We start from the raw sequence: 19,614 nt of genomic DNA, 5'->3' as shown, positions 1-19,614 counted from the left end.
TTCCCCTCACAGCCCTGTATCTGTCCCCAGACTAATACCACTGTCCCACTCTCTCCCCAGAGCCCTGTAACAATCCCAAACTAATCCCACTGTCCCACTCTCCCCACAGTCCTGTATCAGTCACCAAACTAATCCCACTATCCCACTCTCTCCGCACAGCCCTGTATCAATCCCCAAACTAATCCCACTGTCCCACTCTCTCCGCACAGCCCTGTATCAATCCCCAAACTAATCCTACTGTCCCACTCTCTCCCCACTGCCCTGTAACAGTCACCAATCTAATCCCACCGTCCTACTCTCCCCACAGCACTGTATCAATCCCCAAACTAATCCCACTGTCCCACTCTCCTCACAGCCCTGTATCAGTCCTCAAACTGATCCCACTGGCCCACTCTCCCCACAGCCCTGTCTCAGTCCCCAGACTAATCACACTGTCCCAGACTCTCCAAAGCCCTTTATCAATCCCCAAACTAATCCCACTGTCCCACTCTCCCCACAGCCATGTATCAGTCCCCAAATTAATCCCACTGACCCACTCTCCCCACAGCCCTGTATCAGTCCCTAAACTTATCCCAATGTCCTACTCTCCTCACAGCCATGTATCAATCCCCAAACTAATCCCACTGTCCCACTCTCCCCACAGCCCTGTATCCATCCCTAAACTTATCCCAATGTCCTACTCTCCTCACAGCCATGTATCAATCCCCAAACTAATCCCACTGTCCCACTCTCCCCACAGCTCTGTATCAATCCCCAAACTAATCCCACTGTCCCATTCTCCTCACAGCCCTGTAACTGTCCCCAGACTAATACCACTGTCCCACTCTCTCCACAGAGCCCTGTATCAATCCCCAAACTAATCCCACAGTCCCACTCTCCCCACAGCACTGCATCAGTCACCAAACTAATCCCAATGTCCCATTCTCTCCCCACAGCCCTGTATCAATCCTCGAACTAATCCCACTGTCCCACTCTCCCCACAGTCCTGTATCAGTCACCAAACTAATCCCACTATCCCACTCTCTCTGCACAGCCCTGTATCAATCCCCAAACTAATCCCACTGTCCCACTCTCTCCCCACAGCCCGGCATCAATCCCTAAACTAATCCTACTGTCCCACTCTCTCCCCACAGCCCTGTATCAGTCACCAAACTAATCCCAACGTCCTACTCTCCCCACAGCACTGTATCAATCCCCAAACTAATCCCACTGTCCCACTCTCCTCACAGCCCTGTATCAGTACCCATACTAATCCCACTGTCCTACTCTCCTCACAGCCCTGTATCAGTACCCAAACTAATCCCACTGTCCTACTCTCTCCACAGCCCTGTATCAGTCATCAAACTGATCCCACTGGCCCACTCTCACCACAGCCCTGTATCAATCCCCAAACTAATCCCACTGTCCCCCTCTCCCCACAGCCCTGTATAAATCCCCAAACTGTTCCCACTGTCCCACTCTCCGCACTGCCCTGTATCCATCCCCAAACTAATCCCACTGTCCCACTCTCCCCACAGCCCTGTATCAGTCCCCAAACTAATCCAATTGTCCTAATCTCTCCCCTCAGCCCTGTATCAGTCCCCAAACTAATCCCACTGTCCCACTCTCCCGACAGCCCTGTCTCAGTCCCCAGACTAATCCCACTGTCCCACACTCTCCAAAGCCCTGTATCAATCCCCAAACTAATCCCACTGTCCCCCTTTCCCAACAGCCCCGTATCAATCCCCAAACTAATCCCACTGTACCACTCTCCCCACAGCCCTTTATCAGTCCCCAAACAAATCCCATTGTCCCACTCTCCCCACAGCCCCGTAACAATCCCAAAACTAATCCCATTGCCCTACTCACCCCACAGCCCTGTATCAGTCCCCAGACTAATCCCACTGTCCCACACTCTCCAAAGTCCTGTATCAATCCCCAATCTAATCCCACTGTCCCACTCTCTCCACAGCCCTGCATCTGTCCCCAGACTAATCCCACTGTCCCATTCTCCCCACAGACCTGTGTCAGTCCCCAAACTAATCCCACTGTCCCACTCTCTCCGCACAGCCCGGTATCAATCCCCAAATTAATCCCACTGTCCCACTCTCCGCACAGCCCCGTATCAATCCCCAAACTATTCCCACTGTCCGACTCTCCTCACAGCCCTGTATCAGTACCCAGACTAATCCCACTGTCCTACTCTCTCCACAGCCCTGTCTCAGTCCCCAGACTAATCCCACTGTCCCACACTCTCCAAAGCCCTGTATAAATCCCCAAACTAATCCCACTGTCCTCCTCTCCCCACAGCCCCGTATCAAGCCCCAAACTATTCCCACTGTCCCTCTCTCCCCACAGCCCTGTATCAGTCCCCAGACTAATCCCACTGTCCCATTCTCCCCAGAGACCTGTGTCGGTCACCAAACTAATCTCACTGTCCCACTCTCCCCACAGCCCTGTATAAATCCCCAAACTGTTCCCACTGTCCCACTCTCCCCACAGCCCTGTATCCATCCTCAAACTAATCCCAATGTCCTACTCTCCTCACAGCCCTGTCTCAGTCCCCAGACTAGTCCCACAGTCCCACACTCTCCAAACCCCTGTATCAATCCCCAAACTAATCCCACTGTACCCCTCTCCCCACAGCCCTGTATCAGTCCCCAGACTAATCCCACTGTCCCACACTCTCCAAAGCCCTGTATCAATCCCCAATCTAATCCCACTGTCCCACTCTCCCCACAGCCCTGCATCAGTCCCCAGACTAATCCCACTGTCCCATTCTCCCCACAGACCTGTGTCGGTCACCAAACTAATCCCACTGTCCCACTATCCCCACAGCCCGGTATCAATCCCCAAATTAATCCCACTGTCCCACTCTCCGCACAGCCCCGTATCAATCCGCAAACTAATCCCATTGTCCCAATCTCTCCCCAGAGCCCTGTATCAATCCCCAAACTAATACCACTGTCCCACTCTCCCCACAGCCCCATATCAATCCCCAAACTAATCCATTGTCCTACTCTCTCCGGACAGCCCTGTATCAGTCCCCAAACTAATACCACTGTCCCACTCTCCCCACAGCCCCATATCAATCCCCAAACTAATCCATTGTCCTACTCTCTCCCGACAGCCCTGTATCAGTCCCCAAACTAATCCCACTGTCCCACTCTCCCCACACACCTGTATCAATCCCCAAACTAATCCCACTGTCCTACTCTCCTCACAGCCCTGTATCAGGACCCAGACTAATCCCACTGTCCCACTCTCTCCCCACAGACCTGTATCAGTCCTCAAACTAATCCCACTATCCTACTCTCTCCACAGCCCTGTAACAGTCCTCAAACTGATACCACTGGCCCACTCTCCGCACCGCCCTGTCTCAGTCCCCAGACTAATCCCACTGTCCAAACACTCTCCAAAGCCCTGTATCAATCGCCAAACAAATCCCACTGTCCCCCTCTCCCACCAGCCCCGTATCAAGCCCCAAACTAATCCCACTGTCCCTCTCTCCCCACAGCCCTGTATCAGTCCCCAGACTAATCCCACTGTCCCATTCTCCCCAGAGACCTGTGTCGGTCACCAAACTAATCTCACTGTCCCACTCTCCCCACAGCCCTGTATAAATCCCCAAACTGTTCCCAATGTCCCACTCTCCCCACAGCCCTGTATCCATCCTCAAACTAATCCCAATGTCCTACTCTCCTCACAGCACTGTATCAATACCCAAACTAATCCCACTGTCCTACTCTCTCCACAGCCCTGTATCAGTCCCCAAACTAATGCCACTGTCCCACACTCTCCCACAGCCCTGTATCAGTCTCCAGACTAATCCCACTGTCCCACTCTCTCCACAGCCCTGTATCAGTCCCCAAACTAATCCCACTGTCCCACTCTCCCCACAGCCCTGTATCCATCCCTAAACTTATCCCAATGTCCTACTCTCCTCACATCCATGTATCAATCCCCAAACTAATCCCACTGTCCCACTCTCCCCACAGCTCTGTATCAATCCCCAAACTAATCCCACTGTCCCATTCTCCTCACAGCCCTGTATCTGTCCCCAGACTAATACCACTGTCCCACTCTCTCCACAGAGCCCTGTATCAATCCCCAAACTAATCCCACAGTCCCACTCTCCCCACAGCACTGCATCAGTCACCAAACTAATCCCAATGTCCCATTCTCTCCCCACAGCCCTGTATCAATCCTCGAACTAATCCCACTGTCCCACTCTCCCCACAGTCCTGTATCAGTCACCAAACTAATCCCACTATCCCACTCTCTCCGCACAGCCCTGTATCAATCCCCAAACTAATCCCACTGTCCCACTCTCTCCCCACAGCCCGGCATCAATCCCCAAACTAATCCCACTGTCCCACTCTCCTCACAGCCCTGTATCAGTACCCAGACTAATCCCACTGTCCTACTCTCCTCACAGCCCTGTATCAGTACCCAAACTAATCCCACTGTCCTACTCTCTCCACAGCCCTGTATCAGTCCTCAAACTGATCCCACTGGCCCACTCTCCCCACAGCCCTGTCTCAGTCCCCAGACTAATCCCACTGTCCCAGACTCTCCAAAGCCCTTTATCAATCCCCAAACTAATCCCACTGTCCCACTCTCCCCACAGCCATGTATCAGTCCCCAAATTAATCCCACTGACCCACTCTCCCCACAGCCCTGTATCAGTCCCCAAACTAATCCCACTGTCCCACTCTCCCCACTGCCCTGTATCCATCCCTAAACTTATCCCAATGTCCTACTCTCCTCACAGCCATGTATCAATCCCCAAACTAATCCCACTGTCCCACTCTCCCCACAGCTCTGTATCAATCCCCAAACTAATCCCACTGTCCCATTCTCCTCACAGCCCTGTATCTGTCCCCAGACTAATACCACTGTCCCACTCTCTCCACAGAGCCCTGTATCAATCCCCAAACTAATCCCACAGTCCCACTCTCCCCACAGCACTGCATCAGTCACCAAACTAATCCCAATGTCCCATTCTCTCCCCACAGCCCTGTATCAATCCTCGAACTAATCCCACTGTCCCACACTCCCCACAGTCCTGTATCAGTCACCAAACTAATCCCACTATCCCACTCTCTCCGCACAGCCCTGTATCAATCCCCAAACTAATCCCACTGTCCCACTCTCTCCCCACAGCCCGGCATCAATCCCTAAACTAATCCTACTGTCCCACTCTCTCCCTTCAGCCCTGTATCAGTCACCAAACTAATCCCAACGTCCTACTCTCCCCACAGCACTGTATCAATCCCCAAACTAATCCCACTGTCCCACTCTCCTCACAGCCCTGTATCAGTACCCATACTAATCCCACTGTCCTACTCTCCTCACAGCCCTGTATCAGTACCCAAACTAATCCCACTGTCCTACTCTCTCCACAGCCCTGTATCAGTCCTCAAACTGATCCCACTGGCCCACTCTCACCACAGCCCTGTATCAATCCCCAAACTAATCCCACTGTCCCCCTCTCCCCACAGCCCTGTATAAATCCCCAAACTGTTCCCACTGTCCCACTCTCCGCACAGCCCTGTATCCATCCCCAAACTAATCCCACTGTCCCACTCTCCCCACAGCCCTGTATCAGTCCCCAAACTAATCCAATTGTCCTAATCTCTCCCCTCAGCCCTGTATCAGTCCCCAAACTAATCCCACTGTCCCACTCTCCCGACAGCCCAGTCTCAGTCCCCAGACTAATCCAACTGTCCCACAATGTCCAAAGCCCTGTATCAATCCCCAAACTAATCCCACTGTCCCCCTTTCCCAACAGCCCCGTATCAATCCCCAAACTAATCCCACTGTCCCACTCTCCCCACAGCCCTTTATCAGTCCCCAAACAAATCCCATTGTCCCACTCTCCCCACAGCCCCGTAACAATCCCAAAACTAATCCCATTGCCCTACTCACCCCACAGCCCTGTATCAGACCCCAGACTAATCCCACTGTCCCACACTCTCCAAAGCCCTGTATCAATCCCCAATCTAATCCCACTGTCCCACTCTCTCCACAGCCCTGCATCTGTCCCCAGACTAATCCCACTGTCCCATTCTCCCCACAGACCTGTGTCAGTCCCCAAACTAATCCCACTGTCCCACTCTCTCCGCACAGCCCGGTATCAATCCCCAAATTAATCCCACTGTCCCACTCTCTGCACAGCCCCGTATCAATCCCCAAACTAATCCCACTGTCCGACTCTCCTCACAGCCCTGTATCAGTACCCAGACTAATCCCACTGTCCTACTCTCTCCACAGCCCTGTCTCAGTCCCCAGACTAATCCCACTGTCCCACACTCTCCAAAGCCCTGTATCAATCCCCAAACTAATCCCACTGTACCCCTCTCCCCACAGCCCTGTATCAGTCCCCAGACTAATCCCACTGTCCCACACTCTCCAAAGCCCTGTATCAATCCCCAATCTAATCCCACTGTCCCACTCTCCCCACAGCCCTGCATCAGTCCCCAGACTAATCCCACTGTCCCATTCTCCCCACAGACCTGTGTCGGTCACCAAACTAATCCCACTGTCCCACTATCCCCACAGCCCGGTATCAATCCCCAAATTAATCCCACTGTCCCACTCTCCGCACAGCCCCGTATCAATCCCCAAACTAATCCCATTGTCCCAATCTCTCCCCAGAGCCCTGTATCAATCCCCAAACTAATACCACTGTCCCACTCTCCCCACAGCCCCATATCAATCCCCAAACTAATCCATTGTCCTACTCTCTCCCGACAGCCCTGTATCAGTCCCCAAACTAATCCCACTGTCCCACTCTCCCCACACACCTGTATCAATCCCCAAACTAATCCCACTGTCGTCCTCTCCCCACAGCCCTGTATCAAGCCCCAAACTATTCCCACTGTCCCTCTCTCCCCACAGCCCCGTATCAGGCCCCAGACTAATCCCACTGTCCCATTCTCCCCAGAGACCTGTGTCGGTCACCAAACTAATCTCACTGTCCCACTCTCCCCACAGCCCTGTATAAATCCCCAAACTGTTCCCACTGTCCCACTCTCCCCACAGCCCTGTATCCATCCTCAAACTAATCCCAATGTCCTACTCTCCTCACAGCCCTGTCACAGTCCCCAGACTAGTCCCACAGTCCCACACTCTCCAAACCCCTGTATCAATCCCCAAACTAATCCCACTGTACCCCTCTCCCCACAGCCCTGTATCAGTCCCCAGACTAATCCCACTGTCCCACACTCTCCAAAGACCTGTATCAATCCCCAATCTAATCCCACTGTCCCACTCTCCCCACAGCCCTGTATCAGTCCCCAAACGAATCCCACTGTCCCACTCTCCCCACAGCCCTGTATCCATCCCCAAACTAATCCCAATTTCCTAACCTCCTCACAGCCCAGTATCAATCCCTAAACTAATCCCACTGTCCCACTCACCCCACAGCCCTGTATCAATCCCCAAACTAATCCCACTGTCCCATTCCCCTCACAGCCCTGTATCTGTCCCCAGACTAATACCACTGTCCCACTCTCTCCCCAGAGCCCTGTATCAATCCCGAACTAATCCCACTGTCCCACTCTCCCCACAGTCCTGTATCAGTCACCAAACTAATCCCACTATCCCACTCTCTCCGCACAGCCCTGTATCAATCCCCAAACTAATCCCACTGTCCCACTCTCTCCGCACAGCCCTGTATCAATCCCCAAACTAATCCTACTGTCCCACTCTCTCCCCACTGCCCTGTATCAGTCACCAATCTAATCCCACCGTCCTACTCTCCCCACAGCACTGTATCAATCCCCAAACTAATCCCACTGTCCCACTCTCCTCACAGCCCTGTATCAGTCCTCAAACTGATCCCACTGGCCCACTCTCCCCACAGCCCTGTCTCAGTCCCCAGACTAATCCCACTGTCCCAGACTCTCCAAAGCCCTTTATCAATCCCCAAACTAATCCCACTGTCCCACTCTCCCCACAGCCATGTATCACTCCCCAAATTATTCCCACTGACCCACTCTCCCCACAGCCCTGTATCAGTCCCCAAACTAATCCCACTGTCCCACTCTCCCCACAGCCCTGTATCCATCCCTAAACTTATCCCAATGTCCTACTCTCCTCACAGCCATGTATCAATCCCCAAACTAATCCCACTGTCCCACTCTCCCCACAGTCCTGTATCAGTCACCAAACTAATCCCACTATCCCACTCTCTCCGCACAGCCCTGTATCAATCCCCAAACTAATCCCACTGTCCCACTCTCTCCCCACAGCCCGGCATCAATCCCTAAACTAATCCTACTGTCCCACTCTCTCCTCACAGCCCTGTATCAATCCCCAAACTAATCCCACTGTCCCCCTCTCCCCACAGCCCTGTATAAATCCCCAAACTGTTCCCACTGTCCCACTCTCCCCACAGCCCTGTATCCATCCTCAAACTAATCCCAATGTCCTACTCTCCTCACAGCCCTGACTCAGTCCCCAGACTAGTCCCACAGTCCCACACTCTCCAAACCCCTGTATCAATCCCCAAACTAATCCCACTGTACCCCTCTCCCCACAGCCCTGTATCAGTCCCCAGACTAATCCCACTGTCCCACACTCTCCAAAGCCCTGTATCAATCCCCAATCTAATCCCACTGTCCCACTCTCCCCACAGCCCTGCATCAGTCACCAAACTAATCCCACTGTCCCACTATCCCCACAGCCCGGTATCAATCCCCAAATTAATCCCACTGTCCCACTCTCCGCACAGCCCCGTATCAATCCCCAAACTAATCCCATTGTCCCAATTTCTCCCCAGAGCCCTGTATCAATCCCCAAACTAATACCACTGTCCCACTCTCCCCACAGCCCCATATCAATCCCCAAACTAATCCATTGTCCTACTCTCTCCCGACAGCCCTGTATCAGTCCCCAAACTAATCCCACTGTCCCACTCTCCCCACACACCTGTATCAATCCCCAAACTAATCCCACTGTCCTCCTCTCCCCACAGCCCTGTATCAAGCCCCAAACTATTCCCACTGTCCCTCTCTCCCCACAGCCCTGTATCAGTCCCCAGACTAATCCCACTGTCCCATTCTCCCCAGAGACCTGTGTCGGTCACCAAACTAATCTCACTGTCCCACTCTCCCCACAGCCCTGTATAAATCCCCAAACTGTTCCCACTGTCCCACTCTCCCCACAGCCCTGTATCCATCCTCAAACTAATCCCAATGTCCTACTCTCCTCACAGCCCTGTCACAGTCCCCAGACTAGTCCCACAGTCCCACACTCTCCAAACCCCTGTATCAATCCCCAAACTAATCCCACTGTACCCCTCTCCCCACAGCCCTGTATCAGTCCCCAGACTAATCCCACTGTCCCACACTCTCCAAAGCCCTGTATCAATCCCCAATCTAATCCCACTGTCCCACTCTCCCCACAGCCCTGTATCAGTCCCCAAACGAATCCCACTGTCCCACTCTCCCCACAGCCCTGTATCCATCCCCAAACTAATCCCAATTTCCTAACCTCCTCACAGCCCAGTATCAATCCCCAAACTAATCCCACTGTCCCACTCACCCCACAGCCCTGTATCAATCCCCAAACTAATCCCACTGTCCCATTCCCCTCACAGCCCTGTATCTGTCCCCAGACTAATACCACTGTCCCACTCTCTCCCCAGAGCCCTGTATCAATCCCGAACTAATCCCACTGTCCCACTCTCCCCACAGTCCTGTATCAGTCACCAAACTAATCCCACTATCCCACTCTCTCCGCACAGCCCTGTATCAATCCCCAAACTAATCCCACTGTCCCACTCTCTCCGCACAGCCCTGTATCAATCCCCAAACTAATCCTACTGTCCCACTTTCTCCCCACTGCCCTGTATCAGTCACCAATCTAATCCCACCGTCCTACTCTCCCCACAGCACTGTATCAATCCCCAAACTAATCCCACTGTCCCACTCTCCTCACAGCCCTGTATCAGTCCTCAAACTGATCCCACTGGCCCACTCTCCCCACAGCCCTGTCTCAGTCCCCAGACTAATCCCACTGTCCCAGGCTCTCCAAAGCCCTGTATCAATCCCCAAACTAATCCCACTGTCCCACTCTCCCCACAGCCATGTATCAGTCCCCAAATTAATCCCACTGACCCACTCTCCCCACAGCCCTGTATCAGTCCCCAAACTAATCCCACTGTCCCACTCTCCCCACAGCCCTGTATCCATCCCTAAACTTATCCCAATGTCCTACTCTCCTCACAGCCATGTATCAATCCCCAAACTAATCCCACTGTCCCACTCTCCCCACAGCTCTGTATCAATCCCCAAACTAATCCCACTGTCCCACTCTCTCCCCACAGCCCGGCATCAATCCCTAAACTAATCCTACTGTCCCACTCTCTCCCCACAGCCCTGTATCAGTCACCAAACTAATCCCAACGTCCTACTCTCCCCACAGCACTGTATCAATCCCCAAACTAATCCCACTGTCCCACTCTCCTCACAGCCCTGTATCAGTACCCATACTAATCCCACTGTCCTACTCTCCTCACAGCCCTGTATCAGTACCCAAACTAATCCCACTGTCCTACTCTCTCCACAGCCCTGTATCAGTCCTCAAACTGATCCCACTGGCCCACTCTCACCACAGCCCTGTATCAATCCCCAAACTAATCCCACTGTCCCCCTCTCCCCACAGCCCTGTATAAATCCCCAAACTGTTCCCACTGTCCCACTCTCCGCACAGCCCTGTATCCATCCCCAAACTAATCCCACTGTCCCACTGTCCCCACAGCCCTGTCTCAGTCCCCAGACTAATCCCACTGTCCCACTCTCCCCACAGCCCTGTATCAGTCCCCAAACTAATCCCACTGTCCCACTCTCCCCACAGCCCTGTCTCAGTCCCCAGACTAATCCCACTGTCCCACACTCTCCAAAGCCCTGTATCAATCCCCAAACTAATCCCACTGTCCCCCTTTCCCAACAGCCCCGTATCAATCCCCAAACTAATCCCACTGTACCACTCTCCCCACAGCCCTTTATCAGTCCCCAAACAAATCCCATTGTCCCACTCTCCCCACAGCCCCGTAACAATCCCAAAACTAATCCCATTGCCCTACTCACCCCACAGCCCTGTATCAGTCCCCAGACTAATCCCACTGTCCCACACTCTCCAAAGCCCTGTATCAATCCCCAATCTAATCCCACTGTCCCACTCTATCCACAGCCCTGCATCTGTCCCCAGACTAATCCCACTGTCCCATTCTCCCCACAGAACTGTGTCAGTCCCCAAACTAATCCCACTGTCCCACTCTCTCCGCACAGCCCGGTATCAATCCCCAAATTAATCCCACTGTCCCACTCTCCGCACAGCCCCGTATCAATCCCCAAACTAATCCCACTGTCCGACTCTCCTCACAGCCCTGTATCAGTACCCAGACTAATCCCACTGTCCTACTCTCTCCACAGCCCTGTCTCAGTCCCCAGACTAATCCCACTGTCCCACACTCTCCAAAGCCCTGTATCAATCCCCAAACTAATCCCACTGTCCTCCTCTCCCCACAGCCCCGTATCAAGCTCCAAACTATTCCCACTGTCCCTCTCTCCCCACAGCCCTGTATCAGTCCCCAGACTAATCCCACTGTCCCATTCTCCCCAGAGACCTGTGTCGGTCACCAAACTAATCTCACTGTCCCACTCTCCCCACAGCCCTGTATAAATCCCCAAACTGTTCCCACTGTCCCACTCTCCCCACAGCCCTGTATCCATCCTCAAACTAATCCCAATGTCCTACTCTCCTCACAGCCCTGTCTCAGTCCCCAGACTAGTCCCACAGTCCCACACTCTCCAAACCCCTGTATCAATCCCCAAACTAATCCCACTGTACCCCTCTCCCCACAGCCCTGTATCAGTCCCCAGACTAATCCCACTGTCCCACACTCCCCAAAGCCCTGTATCAATCCCCAATCTAATCCCACTGTCCCACTCTCCCCACAGCCCTGCATCAGTCCCCAGACTAATCCCACTGTCCCATTCTCCCCACAGACCTGTGTCGGTCACCAAACTAATCCCACTGTCCCACTATCCCCACAGCCCGGTATCAATCCCCAAATTAATCCCACTGTCCCACTCTCCGCACAGCCCCGTATCAATCCCCAAACTAATCCCATTGTCCCAATCTCTCCCCAGAGCCCTGTATCAATCCCCAAACTAATCCCACTGTCCCACTCTCCCCACAGACCTGTATCAGTCCTCAAACTAATCCCACTGTCCTACTCTCTCCACAGCCCTGTAACAGTCCTCAAACTGATACCACTGGCCCACTCTCCGCACCGCCCTGTCTCAGACCCCAGACAAATCCCACTGTCCAAACACTCTCCAAAGCCCTGTATCAATCGCCAAACAAATCCCACTGTCCCCCTCTCCCACCAGCCCCGTATCAAGCCCCAAACTAATCCCACTGTCCCTCTCTCCCCACAGCCCTGTATCAGTCCCCAGACTAATCCCACTGTCCCATTCTCCCCAGAGACCTGTGTCGGTCACCAAACTAATCTCACTGTCCCACACTCCCCACAGCCCTGTATAAATCCCCAAACTGTTCCCAATGTCCCACTCTCCCCACAGCCCTGTATCCATCCTCAAACTAATCCCAATGTCCTACTCTCCTCACAGCACTGTATCAATACCCAAACTAATCCCACTGTCCTACTCTCTCCACAGCCCTGTATCAGTCCCCAAACTAATGCCACTGTCCCACACTCTCCCACAGCCCTGTATCAGTCTCCAGACTAATCCCACTGTCCCACTCTCTCCACAGCCCTGTATCAGTCCCCAAACTAATCCCACTGTCCCACTCTCCCCACAGCCCTGTATCCATCCCTAAACTTATCCCAATGTCCTACTCTCCTCACAGCCATGTATCAATCCCCAAACTAATCCCACTGTCCCACTCTCCCCACAGCTCTGTATCAATCCCCAAACTAATCCCACTGTCCCATTCTCCTCACAGCCCTGTATCTGTCCCCAGACTAATACCACTGTCCCACTCTCTCCACAGAGCCCTGTATCAATCCCCAAACTAATCCCACAGTCCCACTCTCCCCACAGCACTGCATCAGTCACCAAACTAATCCCAATGTCCCATTCTCTCCCCACAGCCCTGTATCAATCCTCGAACTAATCCCACTGTCCCACTCTCCCCACAGTCCTGTATCAGTCACCAAACTAATCCCACTATCCCACTCTCTCCGCACAGCCCTGTATCAATCCCCAAACTAATCCCACTGTCCCACTCTCTCCCCACAGCCCGGCATCAATCCCCAAACTAATCCCACTGTCCCACTCTCCCCACAGTCCTGTATCAGTCACCAAACTAATCCCAACGTCCTACTCTCCCCACAGCACTGTATCAATCCCCAAACTAATCCCACTGTCCCACTCTCCTCACAGCCCTGTATCAGTACCCAGACTAATCCCACTGTCCTACTCTCCTCACAGCCCTGTATCAGTACCCAAACTAATCCCACTGTCCTACTCTCTCCACAGCCCTGTATCAGTCCTCAAACTGATCCCACTGGCCCACTCTCCCCACAGCCCTGTCTCAGTCCCCAGACTAATCCCACTGTCCCAGACTCTCCAAAGCCCTGTATCAATCCCCAAACTAATCCCACTGTCCCACTCTCCCCACAGCCATGTATCAGTCCCCAAATTAATCCCACTGACCCACTCTCCCCACAGCCCTGTATCAGTCCCCAAACTAATCCCACTGTCCCACTCTCCCCACAGCCCTGTATCCATCCCTAAACTTATCCCAATGTCCTACTCTCCTCACAGCCATGTATCAATCCCCAAACTAATCCCACTGTCCCACTCTCCCCACAGCTCTGTATCAATCCCCAAACTAATCCCACTGTCCCATTCTCCTCACAGCCCTGTATCTGTCCCCAGACTAATACCACTGTCCCACTCTCTCCACAGAGCCCTGTATCAATCCCCAAACTAATCCCACAGTCCCACTCTCCCCACAGCACTGCATCAGTCACCAAACTAATCCCAATGTCCCATTCTCTCCCCACAGCCCTGTATCAATCCTCGAACTAATCCCACTGTCCCACTCTCCCCACAGTCCTGTATCAGTCACCAAACTAATCCCACTATCCCACTCTCTCCGCACAGCCCTGTATCAATCCCCAAACTAATCCCACTGTCCCACTCTCTCCCCACAGCCCGGCATCAATCCCTAAACTAATCCTACTGTCCCACTCTCTCCCCACAGCCCTGTATCAGTCACCAAACTAATCCCAACGTCCTACTCTCCCCACAGCACTGTATCAATCCCCAAACTAATCCCACTGTCCCACTCTCCTCACAGCCCTGTATCAGTACCCATACTAATCCCACTGTCCTACTCTCCTCACAGCCCTGTATCAGTACCCAAACTAATCCCACTGTCCTACTCTCTCAACAGCCCTGTATCAGTCCTCAAACTGATCCCACTGGCCCACTCTCACCACAGCCCTGTATCAATCCCCAAACTAATCCCACTGTCCCCCTCTCCCCACAGCCCTGTATAAATCCCCAAACTGTTCCCACTGTCCCACTCTCCGCACAGCCCTGTATCCATCCCCAAACTAATCCCACTGTCCCACTCTCCCCACAGCCCTGTATGAGTCCCCAAACTAATCCAATTGTCCTAATCTCTCCCCTCAGCCCTGTATCAGTCCCCAAACTAATCCCACTGTCCCACTCTCCCGACAGCCCTGTCTCAGTCCCCAGACTAATCCCACTGTCCCACAATGTCCAAAGCCCTGTATCAATCCCCAAACTAATCCCACTGTCCCCTTTTCCCAACAGCCCCGTATCAATCCCCAAACTAATCCCACTGTCCCACTCTCCCCACAGCCCTTTATCAGTCCCCAAACAAATCCCATTGTCCCACTCTCCCCACAGCCCCGTAACAATCCCAAAACTAATCCCATTGCCCTACTCACCCCACAGCCCTGTATCAGACCCCAGACTAATCCCACTGTCCCACACTCTCCAAAGCCCTGTATCAATCCCCAATCTAATCCCAGTGTCCCACTCTCTCCACAGCCCTGCATCTGTCCCCAGACTAATCCCACTGTCCCATTCTCCCCACAGACCTGTATCAGTCCCCAAACTAATCCCACTGTCCCACTCTCTCCGCACAGCCCGGTATCAATCCCCAAATTAATCCCACTGTCCCACTCTCCGCACAGCCCCGTATCAATCCCCAAACTAATCCCACTGTACCACTCTCCCCACAGCCCTTTATCAGTCCCCAAACAAATCCCATTGTCCCACTCTCCCCACAGCCCCGTAACAATCCCAAAACTAATCCCATTGCCCTACTCACCCCACAGCCCTGTATCAGTCCCCAGACTAATCCCACTGTCCCACACTCTCCAAAGCCCTGTATCAATCCCCAATCTAATCCCACTGTCCCACTCTATCCACAGCCCTGCATCTGTCCCCAGACTAATCCCACTGTCCCATTCTCCCCACAGAACTGTGTCAGTCCCCAAACTAATCCCACTGTCCCACTCTCTCCGCACAGCCCGGTATCAATCCCCAAATTAATCCCACTGTCCCACTCTCCGCACAGCCCCGTATCAATCCCCAAACTAATCCCACTGTCCGACTCTCCTCACAGCCCTGTATCAGTACCCAGACTAATCCCACTGTCCTACTCTCTCCACAGCCCTGTCTCAGTCCCCAGACTAATCCCACTGTCCCACACTCTCCAAAGCCCTGTATCAATCCCCAAACTAATCCCACTGTCCTCCTCTCCCCACAGCCCCGTATCAAGCCCCAAACTATTCCCACTGTCCCTCTCTCCCCACAGCCCTGTATCAGTCCCCAGACTAATCCCACTGTCCCATTCTCCCCAGAGACCTGTGTCGGTCACCAAACTAATCTCACTGTCCCACTCTCCCCACAGCCCTGTATAAATCCCCAAACTGTTCCCACTGTCCCACTCTCCCCACAGCCCTGTATCCATCCTCAAACTAATCCCAATGTCCTACTCTCCTCACAGCCCTGTCTCAGTCCCCAGACTAGTCCCACAGTCCCACACTCTCCAAACCCCTGTATCAATCCCCAAACTAATCCCACTGTACCCCTCTCCCCACAGCCCTGTATCAGTCCCCAGACTAATCCCACTGTCCCACACTCTCCAAAGCCCTGTATCAATCCCCAATCTAATCCCACTGTCCCACTCTCCCCACAGCCCTGCATCAGTCCCCAGACTAATCCCACTGTCCCATTCTCCCCACAGACCTGTGTCGGTCACCAAACTAATCCCACTGTCCCACTATCCCCACAGCCCGGTATCAATCCCCAAATTAATCCCACTGTCCCACTCTCCGCACAGCCCCGTATCAATCCCCAAACTAATCCCATTGTCCCAATCTCTCCCCAGAGCCCTGTATCAATCCCCAAACTAATCCCACTGTCCCACTCTCCCCACAGACCTGTATCAGTCCTCAAACTAATCCCACTGTCCTACTCTCTCCACAGCCCTGTAACAGTCCTCAAACTGATACCACTGGCCCACTCTCCGCACCGCCCTGTCTCAGACCCCAGACAAATCCCACTGTCCAAACACTCTCCAAAGCCCTGTATCAATCGCCAAACAAATCCCACTGTCCCCCTCTCCCACCAGCCCCGTATCAAGCCCCAAACTAATCCCACTGTCCCTCTCTCCCCACAGCCCTGTATCAGTCCCCAGACTAATCCCACTGTCCCATTCTCCCCAGAGACCTGTGTCGGTCACCAAACTAATCTCACTGTCCCACACTCCCCACAGCCCTGTATAAATCCCCAAACTGTTCCCAATGTCCCACTCTCCCCACAGCCCTGTATCCATCCTCAAACTAATCCCAATGTCCTACTCTCCTCACAGCACTGTATCAATACCCAAACTAATCCCACTGTCCTACTCTCTCCACAGCCCTGTATCAGTCCCCAAACTAATGCCACTGTCCCACACTCTCCCACAGCCCTGTATCAGTCTCCAGACTAATCCCACTGTCCCACTCTCTCCACAGCCCTGTATCAGTCCCCAAACTAATCCCACTGTCCCACTCTCCCCACAGCCCTGTATCCATCCCTAAACTTATCCCAATGTCCTACTCTCCTCACAGCCATTTATCAATCCCCAAACTAATCCCACTGTCCCACTCTCCCCACAGCTCTGTATCAATCCCCAAACTAATCCCACTGTCCCATTCTCCTCACAGCCCTGTATCTGTCCCCAGTCTAATACCACTGTCCCACTCTCTCCACAGAGCCCTGTATCAATCCCCAAACTAATCCCACAGTCCCACTCTCCCCACAGCACTGCATCAGTCACCAAACTAATCCCAATGTCCCATTCTCTCCCCACAGCCCTGTATCAATCCTCGAACTAATCCCACTGTCCCACTCTCCCCACAGTCCTGTATCAGTCACCAAACTAATCCCACTATCCCACTCTCTCCGCACAGCCCTGTATCAATCCCCAAACTAATCCCACTGTCCCACTCTCTCCCCACAGCCCGGCATCAATCCCCAAACTAATCCCACTGTCCCACTCTCCCCACAGTCCTGTATCAGTCACCAAACTAATCCCAACGTCCTACTCTCCCCACAGCACTGTATCAATCCCCAAACTAATCCCACTGTCCCACTCTCCTCACAGCCCTGTATCAGTACCCAGACTAATCCCACTGTCCTACTCTCCTCACAGCCCTGTATCAGTACCCAAACTAATCCCACTGTCCTACTCTCTCCACAGCCCTGTATCAGTCCTCAAACTGATCCCACTGGCCCACTCTCCCCACAGCCCTGTCTCAGTCCCCAGACTAATCCCACTGTCCCAGACTCTCCAAAGCCCTGTATCAATCCCCAAACTAATCCCACTGTCCCACTCTCCCCACAGCCATGTATCAGTCCCCAAATTAATCCCACTGACCCACTCTCCCCACAGCCCTGTATCAGTCCCCAAACTAATCCCACTGTCCCACTCTCCCCACAGCCCTGTATCCATCCCTAAACTTATCCCAATGTCCTACTCTCCTCACAGCCATGTATCAATCCCCAAACTAATCCCACAGTCCCACTCTCCCCACAGCTCTGTATCAATCCCCAAACTAATCCCACTGTCCCATTCTCCTCACAGCCCTGTATCTGTCCCCAGACTAATACCACTGTCCCACTCTCTCCACAGAGCCCTGTATCAATCCCCAAACTAATCCCACAGTCCCACTCTCCCCACAGCACTGCATCAGTCACCAAACTAATCCCAATGTCCCATTCTCTCCCCACAGCCCTGTATCAATCCTCGAACTAATCCCACTGTCCCACTCTCCCCACAGTCCTGTATCAGTCACCAAACTAATCCCACTATCCCACTCTCTCCGCACAGCCCTGTATCAATCCCCAAACTAATCCCACTGTCCCACTCTCTCCCCACAGCCCGGCATCAATCCCTAAACTAATCCTACTGTCCCACTCTCTCCCCACAGCCCTGTATCAGTCACCAAACTAATCCCAACGTCCTACTCTCCCCACAGCACTGTATCAATCCCCAAACTAATCCCACTGTCCCACTCTCCTCACAGCCCTGTATCAGTACCCATACTAATCCCACTGTCCTACTCTCCTCACAGCCCTGTATCAGTACCCAAACTAATCCCACTGTCCTACTCTCTCAACAGCCCTGTATCAGTCCTCAAACTGATCCCACTGGCCCACTCTCACCACAGCCCTGTATCAATCCCCAAACTAATCCCACTGTCCCCCTCTCCCCACAGCCCTGTATAAATCCCCAAACTGTTCCCACTGTCCCACTCTCCGCACAGCCCTGTATCCATCCCCAAACTAATCCCACTGTCCCACTCTCCCCACAGCCCTGTATGAGTCCCCAAACTAATCCAATTGTCCTAATCTCTCCCCTCAGCCCTGTATCAGTCCCCAAACTAATCCCACTGTCCCACTCTCCCGACAGCCCTGTCTCAGTCCCCAGACTAATCCCACTGTCCCACAATGTCCAAAGCCCTGTATCAATCCCCAAACTAATCCCACTGTCCCCTTTTCCCAACAGCCCCGTATCAATCCCCAAACTAATCCCACTGTCCCACTCTCCCCACAGCCCTTTATCAGTCCCCAAACAAATCCCATTGTCCCACTCTCCCCACAGCCCCGTAACAATCCCAAAACTAATCCCATTGCCCTACTCACCCCACAGCCCTGTTTCAGACCCCAGACTAATCCCACTGTCCCACACTCTCCAAAGCCCTGTATCAATCCCCAATCTAATCCCAGTGTCCCACTCTCTCCACAGCCCTGCATCTGTCCCCAGACTAATCCCACTGTCCCATTCTCCCCACAGACCTGTGTCAGTCCCCAAACTAATCCCACTGTCCCACTCTCTCCGCACAGCCCGGTATCAATCCCCAAATTAATCCCACTGTCCCACTCTCCGCACAGCCCCGTATCAATCCCCAAACTAATCCCACTGTCCGACTCTCCTCACAGCCCTGTATCAGTACCCAGACTAATCCCACTGTCCTACTCTCTCCACAGCCCTGTCTCAGTCCCGAGACTAATCCCACTGTCCCACACTCTCCAAAGCCCTGTATCAATCCCCAAACTAATC

Source organism: Hemitrygon akajei, chromosome 1 (assembly GCF_048418815.1).
Source record: "Hemitrygon akajei chromosome 1, sHemAka1.3, whole genome shotgun sequence".
NCBI classification, from domain to species: Eukaryota; Metazoa; Chordata; class Chondrichthyes; order Myliobatiformes; family Dasyatidae; genus Hemitrygon; species Hemitrygon akajei.
Note: the sequence above shows the minus strand (reverse complement) of the source record.